At 34.4% G+C, this 16,685-nt stretch overlaps 1 long non-coding RNA gene across 2 annotated transcripts in view; it reads right to left on the bottom strand.

Annotated features, from left to right (window-relative positions):
* Positions 1 to 280: 280 nt before the first annotated feature.
* LOC102167263 (uncharacterized) overlaps positions 281 to 16,685 on the bottom strand; it is a 384,081-nt gene continuing 367,676 nt past the window's right edge. The window contains exon 4 of one of the 2 annotated variants that reach the window (XR_014803464.1): positions 281 to 4,464. This is a non-coding gene — a long non-coding RNA (uncharacterized LOC102167263). The remainder of the gene's footprint in view (positions 4,465 to 16,685) is intronic. The other variant, XR_014803462.1, reaches the window with a different exon arrangement.

Here is a 16,685-nt window from a genome sequence, read left to right as displayed (position 1 = left end):
TTCACAATTTTTGCTGACAATAAACAAATAATATTTAATTAAAAAAACATACTCTTATACTAAGCACCATCTCTTTCTCCAAATCTTTTTTATCCCTGGACTTTGTAATTCAGGTTTTGCATCCGTTTCTCATAGATCTAGATTTGAATCTCTCCATCATCAGATCTTGTCGACAAGTAAAATTCTGATGAAGACAAACACCTTTTCTCTTGAATACGTCTTAGTTTCAAATGCTACTGCAATAACCAGGCTTGCTTTCCAATGTATATAAGAAAGTAGATTTTTTTTTGTTGTTTTTTGTTTTTGTCTTTTTGCTCTTTCTTGGGCCGCTCCCGTGGCATATGGAGGTTCCCAGGCTAGGGGTCGAATCAGAGCTATAGCCTCTAGCCTACGCCAGAGCCACAGCAACGCGGGATCCGAGCCACGTCTGCATCCTACACCACAGCTCACGGCAACGCCGGATCGTTAACCCACTGAGCAAGGCCAGGGACCGAACCTGCAACCTCATGGTTCCTAGTCGGATTCGTTAACCACTGCGCCACCACGGGAACTCCGAGAAAGTAGATGTTTAAAAGATAAGAATTAAAACAGGAATCAGATTTAGCTTATAATTAAGGTAAGGCTTTTATTGGTAAACATATCTGCAAAATGTGTAGGTAAAACGCAGCCTTTGTACACCACCACTAATTAAGTCTGAGAAGCTTTGGGTGAAGCAGAAAGAACACTTTATTGCTTTGCCAGGCAAAGGAGGCCGCAGCAGGCTAATACCTCCAAACTTTGTCTTCCCTTGAGAGGGCATATCAAGGGGTTTTACAAGTTTAGCTGTTGATAAGGATTAGGCTACCTGCCTTCTTCTCCCTCCATAGATCATTTCAAAATTGTTAAGGCTGGAGTCACATAGTCCGGTGACAGTTGCTGGTGGCCTTCAGGACTATTGCACCTTGACCTTCTCTCTGTGGTGAAGATTGCTCACAGATGGAAGAGCGTGTTAGGGAGTGTTCCAATTCCAAAAGAAAACACAGGTGCAGTCTAACTCTAACTAGAAAGTAACCATTAGTAAAAGAAAGCAATTCAGCAAGGAAGAAATCATTTGTGAAAAGCCGGTTAGAGTAACTTCCTGAGCCAAGGTAGGGCATGATGTCTTAGAGACTGTTTTAACAAGTTTTTAGCTGTAACAGTATTTCCTGCTCATTAACTCTTGAATCAGTTTTTTGAGACTGAGAGGAAGCCTGGGAGTCTAAAGGGAAAGCCTTTTACTTCAAAACACAAGGACTTAGGGGCCTATTCACAGTTTTAGTCTCTGTGAGATTTCAAAATTTTAATGGCATTCAGAAATTTCACAGTTGAGAAGTAATGCATTGATAATTCTGTCGTGCGGTTTGGGGGCTCTTTTATAATCACTCTACTCAAGCAGATCTTCAAAATTTCTTGATTACTGCTTAGGTACATCTCTTAAAGCCACATTTAAATTTACCTTAAGGTTGTTCATTTTAGAGATTTTTAAGATGGTCAAAGTTAGGCTGTTCCAATACACACTGCCCAGATTTAGAGTTGTTTCATCAGAATAGCTTCAGGAATTTGATTTGGGAAAGAGTTTTATACATCACCTACTTTAATGGACATATTAATAGAGGAAAAGCCATGGCCAGGATAACATAAATGTCTGACCTCATGTCTTGCGAATGTCTTACCTCAAATTTTCTAAATTCCAGTTTAAGAGCCACTATACTAAATTGGAAGAGCACTCCTTTGAATAACTATAGAGGATTCTACAAGAAGTGGGTAAAAGAAATTCCAAATTGATACTAAATTTTTCCAGTTTAAAGATAACTTGGATCTCATAGAATACTTGTCTTTGCGAGACCTTAAAATATTAATTTTAAAATTAATAATTTAAATATGTTAGCTAAGATTATGAAGTGACCATGATATTTTATAGGTAGAATAAAAATCTTATTATTACCAGAGTCTACATTTTTTTCAGATATATTTCTATAGCTTGAATAAATCACTTTTTGAAATTTATCTATGCCTAAAATGCGGGAATATTATTTAATGGCACTGGATTAAATGTCTGGATCTCTATGATGTCATTAATTCCTTGTGTTTGTTTTCCTTCCTTAAACTTTGCTGTGGAACTTACTCGAGTATGTTGGTTAATAATTTTGAAAACTTAAAGGCATAATTAAATTTTGAAGAGGAAAGTCAGTAAACATAGAGAACTCTGAGAATAATGAAATTACTTTTTTATTTTCTGTCCTTTTAGAATCTAAAATCCACTTGAAGTAGGAATTTTTGATAAGTTAATTCACAATTCTCTTCCCATACTTAGAAAATTTCCCAGAACAATCACATGCTCAATAAAATTTTGCTGTATTAGTAACTGGGTTTTTAAATGCTTTGAGCAATCAATTGACTTATTCCTACCTACATTTCTGCTGTATATCTACATTTCAAAATATAAATAATACTGAAAATCTGAGATATTATAAAGTATTTTAGTTCCTTAAAACAAAAGCAATATTTGAATTTCATTTACTATAAATGAAATCTTACAGTGTCACATTCTGCCAACTGAATTTATCTAAATTAACTTCAAGTGAAAGCAGTCTGATGTAATGAAAAAACTGTATCCAGAAACCTCATCCTATTTTCATCAAACAAAATAGTAAATAGCCTTTTATACTAGCATTTCTCCTGGAAACATAGTGAACACTCCTAAAACATACAGATATTCAATTCAGATGTGGCAAGTACAAGTCACATAACATGAAGTAGGGCCAGAAGTGCAGTGATTTCCACTGTGCCCAAGGAAAGCAGCATTATGACAGAAAGGAGGACAGCTATGGTTGTCAGGCTAAGCAGATTTTCTAGAAGGTCAAACTTCAAAAGGAATTGTTTTGAGGTTTACTGGCCATTAATAGATAGAAAGGTTTTGAACGGGAAAGAGACAAGAAGAAAAAAGGCCAGGTCATCCAGTTCTAACCTTCATCTTTAAAAAAAAAAAAAAAAATTAAGATAATAAAACTGTGAAGTTATGTTTAAAATATAATATATAGCTTATTCAATAACTATTTGAAAGGCCTCTTTACTTCCACAAGGAGAAATATTCTTAGAAAGTAAAACGAACTAGTGTCCTATAACTAGAAAAAATAAAAAGATTGATTAAATTATTTTAGTAGCAGGTAGGGTCTGATGTAGATGATATATTTACGTGTTTTCCCACCACACAGTTAAAAACATGAATTTACTCTCACACACAATAACACATAAGTACTGAGGGATTACACATATGTAACTTCAATTCTTTTATTTTAAATTTTAAACCAATTGCTTATATCTCATTGAACAGAAGAACTTTCTGCCATTACTAGGACACTGGCTGTAGAGACACAAACATTCTGTTCATTATTCAAGGATGTTGTATTAGAACCCTGTGCATTAGAACAGAGGAAATAAGAACAAGTTAGAATATCAGAGATAATGCAATATTCAAGAAAAGTGATGCACTTATGACTTCATAAATTGATGAGGGAAAAATCTTTTACAAGCAAGGTAATAAATGTCAAAATTTGCTATTAAACAAAGGCTGCCCTTTATGGGTCTAATAAGATTAACAAAAAGTGGTGTGTCTACTAGCATCTCTAGAAGGATGACTGCAATGTAATTTCTGTCTACAGACTTCGTTATATTTTGTTGGATACCTAATTTTATTTCTATAATTGAATTTGAGGTAAAATAATATTACAATAAAAGATAAAGAAAAAATTAATTCCTAGTAATCTGGAAAACTCATACAAATCAAATATCTCTTTCTCTTTCCATAGTCTTTAGAAAATTCTGTTGCAACATCTAATATTTAGAATGGACATACAAGCTACACATTGATTTTAGCAATCTCTTTTCAGCAAAATATAAGTATTTGTTTGGAAAAATATAAACTTTTTTATATGATTATGTTTTTTAATCTTCCTTTCAATGGAAATCAGATTAAAACTTTATTTCTGGGCATGTATTCATACCTTCTTTTGAAGTTTAAGAATGTTTATATGTACAGTTTTATTCAATAATGATTTGGTGAAATCTTATAAAGAAAAGATACTTTCATTCTTGACTCAAAAAATTACCAAAAGGATTGAGACTTTGGGGTTAGAAATGCAACTTAAAAAGTTATTAATATTTTAGTCTATCTGTGTCTTGATTTTCATTTGATGTAGGTAGTGATAGAAAATCTAGGAGTTCCTGTTGTGGCTCAGTGGTAAGGAACCCAACTAGTATTCATGAGGATGCGAGTTTGATCCTTGACCTCTCTCAGTGGGTTAGAGAGCCTGCATTGTTGTGAGCTGTGGTGAAGGTCGAAGATGTGGCTTGAATCCTTTGTTGCTGTGGCTTTGGCAGAGGTCAGCAACTGTAGTTCCAATTCAGCCCATAGCCTGGGAACTTCCATATGTCTTGGATGTGGACCTAAAAAGAGAAAGAAGGAAGGAAGGAAGGAAGGAAGGAAGGAGGGGAGGAAAGTAGGAAGGAGGGAGGGAAGGAAGGAAAGAAGGGGAGAGAGAGGGAGAGAGGGAAGGAAGGAAGGGAGAAAGAGAGAGAGAAAGAAAGAAAATTGAATAACTAATGAACCATTCAGAATTGTTAGTACTCAATTTATTTTTAAATTATTAAAATTTCTCACCAATGTTTGTACTAATAGTTAATCTTCAAACTTTAATTTTAAACATCTAGAGACATGGCATGATTAATGTTACTTGAATATATAATCAGATTTGACCCATGGGTTTCTTGCCTGTGATATTTCTATAAATGTTTTACTTAGAGAAAGGCTTGTCAACATTTTGGACAGTATAGAATGGATCATGCAATTGTTCCTGTGATATCAAATTATATTAGCCTTGGCATTATGTCCTATCAAAATCACTGTTGTTTCTCCACTTCTCCATTGAACTAATTGATATATCTATTTTTATAGGATAATAGAATAGGTAATAAACTCTAGTAATGTCCATATATGACAAAACTGTTCATTAAATGACAGCTGGCTGGTGTCTGCCATTCTGCAAATTTGATAATTTGGAGCCAGACTTATGTGGGGGTTTGTTTTCAAAATAAACAATAGTAACTTGAAAGATTTATTTAAAATGTTTCCATTTATAATGTATTGCGGACATGACCTAACTTCCCCATTTGCTGGAATAGTATTTTGATTATGAGATACTAATATCAAGTCATTTTTATTTAAATTCTTAAGAAGAAGTATGAATCACTAAATAGTTCTGCAAATTATATGGAGAACTCCAGTACTTGTAGAACAAAATCCTGGTGTCAATAGAAACCAGTTGGTTTATTTTCTTTCTAGTAGATATTGTCTATAAACATAGAGTGAAATAGTGTCTCATCACTGATAATGAAAAGTTACTAAGGGAAAATGACCTATGGATGTCTTACCACTATATACAAATTTATTAGATACTGATTGTGTTCCTAAGAGGCCTTGGATATGTGATTAAAGACTAATAGAAAATGCAAGAGATAAAATAACGTGACTGAGAAAAGTATGGAACACTGAAAAAAGTTTAAAACTGATAATAGTCACATGCCCCGGAAGTCAGCGCTGTCTTGCTCTCTTTCTGTGAGGATGCTTAGCCATTTAAAAAATTTAAATAATTTTTTACTTAGAATAGTTTTAGATTTTAGTACAGAAAGTTCCCATAACCATACCCATACACAGTTTGCCCAGTAATTATTTAGTGTGTAATTATCCCTTAGTACATTTATCCTGATTGAGTCATGCGGGATACGTTATTGTTAATTAAAGTCCATAGTTTATTGAGATGTCCTTGGTTTTTACCTAATATCTTTTTTCTATTTCAGGATCTCATCCAGTGTGTCATATTACATTTAGTTGTCATGTTTTCTTAGCTCTTTTGGATGTGATATTTTTTTCAGATTTTCCTTGTTTTCTGATTACCTTCACAGTTTTTCTATTGATATTGATAGAGTATTGTATACTCTGTAAATGGGATCATATTGTACGTACTATTTTGTGTCTGACTTCTATCACACAACATACTGTCTTTGAGAATGCTCCAAATTGTCAGGCTTTTCAGTTCTTTAATTTTTATAACCATGTAATTATAACTATAGTACACATTGTGTAGATATACTACAACAGTCTTTTAATCTGTTCTCCTTTAAATAAGTACTTTGTTTCCAGAGTTTACTCTTTAACCAATAATACAGCTACGACCTTTCTCTTACCTATATTTTACTGGACATAGACACTGCCAAAAACTGTATAGATCTGAGACGTCATCCTTCTTAGAGGCTCACAAGATAGCCAGCCACAGTTACATGGGTCAGAGAATGACAGTTTATTATTCACAACATCAACAGTACCTAGAATATTAGCCTTTTTATGTTAATTCCCTGAGTCCCAGTTCCTATAGAATAGCATGAAGAGGGCCAATTGACAACAGTACATGCAATGTATTGTGCTTTAGAGAGAGCCCTAAGCTTAGGGAACTCAAATTTTTTATAATGGGCATTAAGATTGCCGGCACTTTATTTCAGAAGGAGATTTATATTATTATTATTATTATTATTATTATTATTATTATTATTATTATTATTATTATTACTATTGTATTATTATTATTATACTGAAAAGGAAGAATGCCTATCCTTGCTTTGGAAGAAGACATCACCTCTATCTTCCAAGGCTGTTTATAATACAAATAACCTTGTATATATAGTCTAGAACAAATGTCTGTCAATGCCTATTCTTCCAAGATAAAGAGAAATACAAATACACCCTTGGAAAATTGTTTTCCTCAACTATATGCACCCTTGTTCCTATATCACCTTGGCTGGTGAATATATTCTGGTGAATTTTCTGATGATTAATCTGACCAATGTAAAATGAGACCAATTCTAGCATTTAATTTTAAACCTACTATTTACTGGATGAGCAGCAGGATCAGACCCAAATGTAGTATTAACTTCAACTAGGAGAGTCTATGACACAACTAGCAGAGCAGTTCTCGTAAATCATCAGTGTCTACCTTAGAATTCCAAGTGGTGTTCTCCTTAAGTTTTTGTACTACCTTTTTCATTTGGTCCATCCATGCATTAAAGCCTAAGACACAGTAGGATGTACTAATGATTGCAGAAACTCTACCTGGGCCTGCAGGAAAGCAATCTAGGCCAATTCTATCATGTATAACAACACCAGACAGTGAGTTGAGACTGGCATGAATTTCTTCAGGTCCGTTGTGATCACTTTAAAAATTTTCTACCACCTTTCCTAATTGGAGACTTTCCTAATTGAAGTTTGGATAATATAAACAACACAGCTATCTTAGTTTTCCCTTTAGAAAGGTCCTTGCAAAGGGTAGCCTCATTTTGGTGAGATTTTTGTAGTCTGAGGGCTAGTTCTACCAATATTGTCTTCTCAAATTATTGAAGATGCTATTATGACTACTTCTAAGAGGAAAGTCACTGTGTTTTCTGAATGTCTGACTTCCCCCCAAGAAGTACAGCCCCAGAGCACAGATGATGCCAAGGGGAAAAAAAATGTTATTTACAATTGTAGGAGTCTCTCAAACAGGGCCTACCCTGGGAAGGGGTGGTGGTGACAGGTCTGCAGTATCTTTAATGTATGCTGCTAGTAAGCTTTTCAGTAAGCCTTTCAGTTCCCAGTTCAGTTCAAATAATTGAGTGCAGACCTTGTTTTTGAAAGAACCTGCAGAGGGCAATGAGTCCAAATTGGTGTCCGTGCTACCAGCCACATGACATTCCTTTGTCCCATAGCATTACTGAGCAGTGATTGTGGAAATGGGGGAAATACAGCACATAATCTGACAAAATATGTGTAAGGGGGAAAAGATATTGAAAAGTCACTTTGTTATAGAAAACATAAAAATGACTAAGAACTACTTGGAAAGATTTTCAAAGAAATTATTTCTTAGCAAAGTCCATTTAATACATAATGAAATACTACTTCTTATCCATTAGAATGGATAAAATACAAAGACTAGCAATTTCAAGTGTTGTCAAGAATATAATTTGACTTAAAAACTCATATATTGCTGGCAAAAATGCAAAATTAAAACTACTTGGAAGATATTTTGGCATTGTCTCATAAAGCTAAACACCCACTGACCCGACAAGTCCATGCTTAGGATTTTATTAAATAAAATCAATGTATGAGTTTACATAAAAGTCTATACTGGTGACCATAGTTTTATTAATAAGAACCAAACCTGAAGGAGTTCCAACTGTGGCACAGTGGGTTAAGGGTTGGGTGTTGCTATAGCTATGGCCTAGGTGGCAGCTCTGGCCTGGGAACTTCTAAACTTCCATATGCTGTGGATGCGGCTAAAAAAATGGAAACAAAAAAAGAAAAGAAAAAGAGCCAAAAACAAAGAGCTAAACCTGAAAATGATACAAATGTCCATTAAGAGGTATTTAGTTAAACAAACTGTTTTCTATTTGTATGTTGGAATATCATTCAGCAATAAAAGGCAATAAGCTACTGCCACATGCAGTAACATGCATGAATCTCACACACCTTATTTGTGCAAAAGACACCAAATGCAAAAGAAGACATAGAAACGAATTTCATTTATATGGCATTTGTTTTACAGAATAGGCAAATATGGTTAGTGTTGTGTTGCGTTGGCTCATACCAGCTTCCCAGTAACTTGTGGTAAAATTTTCAAGATTTTTGTGAGCCAGTTGAGCAAAACAAATACTAAAAAATATATAAATTTATAATTGAGTAATATGTAATAAATAAAATTCATCAGTTCTTATCTATGTTAAGTTTATTAATTTATATTGTATTTTAAAGATGGAAATACTAGAGTAATATAAAATGATACTAGTATATAGTGCTAATTTACATTTATTTCCAAATCTACATTTAGTGATGTCACCTTGGTAGTTTAAATCAGCCATGGTGCCATAGTAGGAATATTTACATTCTCAAAATTGGCAGACTTCATAAAATAGTTTTTTGAGGGTTTTTTGTTTTTTTTGGTTTGGGTTTGGTTTTGACACAGTTTTTAAACCAACGAATCACAGAATCTAGTTTGTAATGACAGAAATCAGTTAGATGGCTGAGAAAGTGATAGGTGAATGTTAACTGGTAAGTGAAATAAGAACTTTTGGTTCATGGAAGTGTCCTTAATCTTATTCATATGTTTAAATGAATATATTCATTTATCAAAACTGATCAAAATAAGGAGGGTATAGAGAAGAACTGTGATACAGGAATAAAATAAATGACCAGAGAAGTGTAGGTTTTTGGAAATTTATCCAGATGTGGTTTGATGGACACTGAAAGTATAACTGGTTTGGCAAGGCATTTAGGAAACACATAAATATTAGTATGTGTTTTAAAACAAGTTATTTTGAGAGTCATATCCCTCAGTATACAGTGAGATCCTCCAGAGTTGAAACCCATGACTGAATTATTGCTAGTGTTTTACTTAAATAGATATACATTATTGTGATATTTTTCTTCAGAGGTCAGCAGCTGGGGAAGTGGACTTAGTTTTCAGAATTATGCTTGAAAGCAAGAGAGGAAATGCATTTTAAAATAATCTAATAATGGACATGGAGAACAAACTTGTGGTTGCCAAGGGGGTGAGGGAGGGAGTGGGGTGGATTTGGAATTTGGGGTTAATAAATACAAGCTATTACATTTGGAATGGATAAGCGATGAGATCCTGCTGGATAGCGCTTGGAACTATATCTAGTCACTTATGATGGAGCATGATAATGTGAGAAAAAAGAATGTATACATGTATGTGTGACTGGGTCACCTTGCTATACAGTGGAAAATTGACAGAACACTTTAAACCAGCTGTAATGGAAAAAATAAAAATCATTATAAAATAAAAAATAAAATAATTGAATAAATATTAGAAGAGAGAGTAAAGGCAAAAATCCTAGTCACTTCAAACAAAGGATGGAAGATTTAGTTCGATTCCAAGGGAAATTAGGAAAGTTCACATTCATTCCTAAAATATAATATGCAAGGAATTCAATGAGAAAATTATATCCCACAATATTCTTAGACTGAGGCTGTCTGTATAATGCTAACTCTGAGTCTGCAAAGATGGTAAGAGCTAGATTTTCAGTGAACTTGTCATTGATTAAAGCAGAGATGGCAAATTAGGTGGAGATTTATATTACTTATTTTTACTGAATGATAGTTATTACTTTGATGGCAGTCAATGAACCATACCCCCTATATTCACGCCCATCTGTAGTCTTCACCCACATTGTTCTGGGTTTGACCATGTAACCAGCACTGGCCAAAGAAATGAGCAAGCCTGATGAATGTGAAAGCTGGGTAAGAGTTCATATGTTGGTGTTTATACACTTGGAATGTTCTTTCTTGGAAATAAACCATTATGATGTGAGGAAGTCCAAGAAGCTGTGTTGAGAGGTTCATATGCAGGAGTATTGATGCCACTGATCAATGGTCCCCACTAATTTCCCAACTGCCAGCCTTGTGAGTAAAGACATGTTTAACTTTGTAGCCATCCTGACACCCCATTAGATGCCAAGTGAATCTGGTCAACACACCAAAACCTGGGAAATAAAGAATTTCTATTATTTAAGGCCACTAATTTTTGATGTTATTTAGCAGTATAAAACAGAAATGGCATATCTCTATTTGAGAATTATTATTATTATTATTATTTTTGTCTTTTGTCTTTTGTTGTTGTTGTTGTTGTTGCTATTTCTTGGGCCGCTCCCACGGCATATGGAGGTTCCCAGGCTAGGGGTCCAATCGGAGCTGTAGCCACCGGCCTACACCACAGCCACAGCAACGCGGGATCCGAGCCGCGTCTGCAACCTACACCACAGCTCACGGCAATGCCGGATCGTTAACCCACTGAGCAAGGGCAGGGACCGAACCCGCAACCTCATGGTTCCTAGTCGGATTCATTAACCACTGCGCCACGACGGGAACTCCTGAGAATTATTTTTATCCATACTCCTATTATTGCTATACCTGTCATGATTCAAATAGTGTTCCATACAGCAAATAATAATGTTACTTGCCTAAGACTGTTAAAAATATTTCAATATTTACCTCATTTCAGTTTATATTTTAGGAAAAATATATTGACCTAGGGGCACTAATTGAACAATTTCCTACAAGCATTTCCTTCAAACTCTAAAAACAGGTATTGCATGATTTCCTGCAAGTTTAGAAATAGTTTTCTTTAAAGGTGTACAAATGAATGTTTTTCAGGTGAAAGAAACATTTGTTATGGATTAGTGTTTAGCTTATGAGAAAATGCAAACATTTTAAAAATAAAGCTCCATTGATGCCTATCTATTTTTGAGACATCCCAAATATACTTTAAAAAACTCTTCTGTTCCTTATTCTTGTCATTTACATAGAGCTGTGTTGTAGAATACTAAGTGCATATTGCTTTGAAAAATAATCTTTGGTTTGAATCTTGGCTCTGCTTTTACTAGGCGAGTTACCTCAAATTATGTAACCTCTCTGTCTCATTTTTCTCATCTATAAAATGGTAATAAGGGAGATCCTGTCTTGGCTCAGTGGTTAATGAATCTGACTAGGAACCATGAGGTTGCAGGTTCGATTCTTGGCCTTGCTCAGTGGGTTAAAGTTCCGGAATTGCAGTGAGCTGTGGTGTAGGTAGCAGACAGGGCTCTGGAGTAGGCTGGCAGCTATAGCTCCAATTAGACCCCTAGCCTGGGAACCTCCATATGCCGTGGGTGCAGCCCTAGAAAAGACAAAAAGATTTGAAAAAGAAATGGTAATAAGGGTTTTACATGCTATATAGTGTTGTTACAAAGTCAAAAAAAGTTAACATGGAGTTCCTTTTGTGGCTCAGTGGGTTGAAAACCCAACGTAGCTTCTGTAAGGATGCTGCTTCATTCTATGGCATCACTCAGTGGGTTAAGGATCCAGCATAGGTTACAAATGCAGCTTAGATCCTGTGTGGCTGTGGCTGTGGTGTAGACCTGCAGCTGCAGCTCCAGTTCAACCCCTAGCCCAGGAACTTCCATATGCCACAGGTTTGGCCATGAAAAGAAAAAAAAGTTAACATGAGGAAACTGCTTATAATAGTAAACATATTAATATCACATATACTTCAAAATTATGTGTGATATATGCAAATATTTTAATGACTGTAGGATTGCTAAGTATCAAGTGCTGAGACTGACTGAGTCAAAAATCCATCAGTCCATTAGGAAATTAGGATTAAAAAAAAACCTTCTTAAAAACAAAGAAAATTAACTCAAGATATCATAAGCAATGATATTAATTTCATGTAGTTTTTAAAATGCAGATAATCTGAGTAACTCATATAAAAACTTAATATCCCATTTAATTATTCAGAAGTAGATCATGATCATGATGTCAATTGTTAATTTATTGTCTACAAGTTAACATGCTTTTAAATTATGTAATTTGTTTTTAATAAAATTTAGTTTGTTAGTATACCCCAGTTAAATGTGGGGAATTAAAATTTTTAATTACACTTTTTTTATCCTCAATAGTTCTTACCTGTGACCTAATTTCTTCACATCACTGATAATAACTGTACAGTTTCTCTTCTAAGAACTGAAATAATTACAATATAAGACATTTATTTGATGCAGTGGATACCAACAAATATTTAATAATAAAGTTATAATTCACATATTCCTATAGCAGTGGAATAATTACTTTGTTGAGCAACGGGCCAAGTAGCATTTACTGTTATCTAAAGCTATAAATATAAACCTGTACACATGAAAGGCTATTTAACATACTTCTCTTTAGAAGGGTTTTCTTAAACCTCTAGGTTTTTAAATTCAGAGGAATATCCCTTGAATTATTCCGTGTACCTCTCAGGGTTTGATCTTTTTTCATACACACTGGAAAAATATTAGGAAACAGCTGGAAATAATGAAAGCAGGAAGAAGAAACCAGAGATGGAAAAGACCCATTAAAGCAAGTGCTTTGTTCCCCTGCCACCGCAGGGAATGTAACCGATCAAGGATGAGGAGCAGAAAGAGAAGCAGGACAGGGTGGAGATAATAAAGCTTTACACAAAGCCTAGTCAGCTGGCAAAGTATTCAATATGGCACACTCCAGAGCTGAAACCCATGTTCATACAGGTTGATTGGCATAACAGACGTTAGGGATCTAAACCACCACTGGAGACAGGATCAGAGTACATTCGGCTTTAGGTTTTTAAGACACAGTGGTTTCACTTGCAGGCGGATAAATAAGCCCTGTGAAAGTCTACTGGAGGAAATGATTAGGGTGTTAATTTAGTTGGGTATACCTGTGTATTTATTTTCAAATATCTGGCCAAAGGCAGGAACTAGAAATTCACTAAATCTTTATTGTTCAGATATACTGAAATCGAGGCATTTAAACAATCATTTTCTTGTTTCCATCCTTTAAAATTATTCAAATTGCACATATTTTAAAGAGCCACCATGGGATTCATTTATACCATATAATTATTTTCTTTAACTGAGAATTCTTGAAGAAAAATGTATTAATTTTCTAACTACTAACTCAAACCACCCTTTATTGTGTAATCTAATAAATACTTTCAAATATCTATTATGAGCACAGCAATGTGTTAGGAGCTGGGAATACATAATGACTAGCATAGACAATTCACCTACCCACACTATATTTAAAATATAAGGGTGAAAGAAATAAAACCAGTGTTAAAAAGAAATTATTGTGAATATAACAACATGCAGGGAGTAAGAAAACTCTAACTAGGGGGACCTAGCTCAGTCAAGAGTAGGGCTCCATAAGTGAGTTATTAACCATCACTTAGGCTTATTTTTTAAGATTAAATTTTATTAGTAAAGTAATAAAAGTTGTTTCTAGAACACAGTAGAGCTCAATTAATGTTTATTTGTATTAGTATTACTATTTTTCAAGCTCTGAAGTATTTATAAAGATGGAAGTGTTGGTGGGGCATATCAGAATTATGTTAAGAGGGGGAAATATAATATTTTCACTTGGTTTCCAAAGGCAGTGTTTAAGAAAACATGTGATATTTTCATTTAGAAAGTAGGAAGAGCATATGTGATTTTTGATCCCAAGCTTACCACTTTGGTGTATATAGGTCCATCACAAGTCTTAGCATAAGTCTGTTGATGTGGTTCTGAGTCATACTTTTAAATGTGATGTTCTCATACACCTTTAGTAACCTCCTACAGGTCTCTTTGAATGTTTATAAATGAAGCACTCTCAGTAAGCCATTTTCTGGATGCCTAACTACTCTTCTTGCTGAATTTACTCAATGTTTCAATTCAGAGAGCATTACTAAAATGTCCAGTGATGTATCTGCCCAGGCATTTTGTTTCAACTCCAGCAATCAGAAACCCACACTCATAAAACCTGAATTACCAGAGCTAGCAGAACTAGTATTGCAATTTAGAAAGTAAATTCAAAATATCACATTTTTAGAAAGCTATAACCTAATTTTATTAATTTAATATCCATGAGAGGCATGTGAGGAGAAATACCTTCTCTTTTTTTATCTTAAAGACTGAAATCTCAAAGGTAGACAGAATTTATGGTCTAGGAATGCCACAGGCAAAATATGTATTACATGCATGGATCTGTAATTAAAATTAAGAAGGGGGTCCATTAGGTTTAATCTGGGAGACCAGTGCTTAAGTTTCACCATAGTTCTACTTCTCATATCCAATGCAAAAGTCTTATTCTGAGAAAATGAAACAACTGTGTTTTTAAAAGAGAAAAATAGTAAGTTAATGGGATAGCTCCAATTATGGAAATGAGCCAATTAAATTTCATATCTTACCAGGGCCCAATCATGTTTGTTATATAAGACCAATTATATTAATGAGTTGTTAAAACATAATTTAGGTTATCACAATATATTCTTTGATGATTAAATTGAGTTATTATCATTTTATGATTTAATGGAATATTCAGCTCTGAAATATAAAATTATATCACTCTGTACCTCAAAAAGAAATACTTCAAATTGATAACAAAACATCTGTATGTAATAAAATGGTTCAACTCAATCTGCTTTGCACACTGCATATGTTTTATTTCATTATTAAAATATCAAAATGTACTCTCCATATTCAAATACATGAATTAGTAAATAAGAGAATAGGAGAGGTTTCATTCACTAGATTAAATTATAGGTATAGGAGAAGTTTCACTGAAAGGAATTAGTTGTAAAATTTTGCTGGTAATTTCCTTAAAAATGTATTCAGATAACTACAAAGATTGATTTGCTTAAAAATACTGCCTTTTTTATCCTTTTTTATAATGTTAAATAGGATTTTGGGGATTACCATTTTTAGTCAACTAAATTAATTCAATCAATGTACTTTTTTAATCAGTCTCCTGCAAGAGACCTGAGAGATCATGTAATTTAATATGAATACTTTACTTTTTTACTCCATAATTCAACTTCTCAGAAACCTCATTGAGGTTGTAGGCTGTTGAGCTTAATAACTACCCTTTGTTATTGATGCATCTTACTATTCAGAAGCATACATTCTTGCTCTACAAGTTTTTTGGGGTTTGTTTTTTTTTTTTGCTTTTTTTTTTGCCTTTTTTTAGGGCTGCACCCCCACATGTGGAGGTTTCCAGGATCAGAGCTATAGCTGCTGAACTATACCACAACCACAGCAACACCAGAACTGAACTGCATCTGCAACCTACACCACAGCTGACAGCAAGGCCGATCCTGAACCCACTGAGCAAGGCCAGGGATCAAACCTGTGTCCTAATGGATACTAGTTGGATTCATTACAACTGAACCACAACAGGAACTCCACTCTACAAGTTGCCATCAGTGCCATCAATGTAGGGCTGCCTCTGTTTGATGGCTGTTGTACAAAACTGGCAATTATTCAGGGATCAGCCTAAACCACAGGCAGAGATGGCTATAGGGGAAGTGGTAATTTCCTATATAATAACTGGAATACTTTTATCAAGGGAAGACTGCTTTCTGGAGCAAGAGAGACTGAGTAGAAAGAGTTTCAGACGTGCTTTGCAGTCCAGGATGCTTAGAGTTGCCTAAAACCTCTAAGTTTTATGTGAGAGATAGACATCATATTTTACTGATTATTATCTCTCTTGTTTAACAACTGGCTGTCTTAGTAAATCAAAAACGTTTTGCTATGTGTTAATAATGAAAAATCAGAAAGAGAAATTTGGGAAACAATCCCATTTACCATTGCATCAAAAATAATAAAATACCTGGGAATAAACCTACCTAAAGAGACAAAAGACCTGAACTCTGAAAACAATAAGATACTGATGACAGAAATCAAAGTTGACATAAACAGATGGAAAGACATACCGTGCTCTTGGATTGGAAGAATCAATATTGTCAAAATGACTGAACAAGGCAATCTACAGATTCAATGCAATCCCTATCAAATTACCAAGAACATTTTTCACAGAACTAGATCGAAATATTTTAAAGTTGTTTTGGAAGCACAGAAGACCCATAATAGCCCAAACCATCCTGAAAAAGAAAAATGGAGCTGGAGGAATCAGGCTCCCTGACTTCAGACTATACTACAAAGCTATGGTCATTAAACCATATGGTACTGGCACAAAAAACAGAAATACAGATCAGTGAAACAGGATAGCAAGCACAGAATTAAACCCATACACA

This window comes from Sus scrofa, chromosome 5, assembly GCF_054392235.1.
Source record: "Sus scrofa isolate SSC_HxYL_T2T_F1_AM1 chromosome 5, Sscrofa_HxYL_maternal_Yorkshire_Landrace_v2.0, whole genome shotgun sequence".
NCBI lineage: Eukaryota > Metazoa > Chordata > Mammalia > Artiodactyla > Suidae > Sus > Sus scrofa.
Note: the sequence above shows the minus strand (reverse complement) of the source record. Positions and strands in the feature narration are given on the sequence as shown.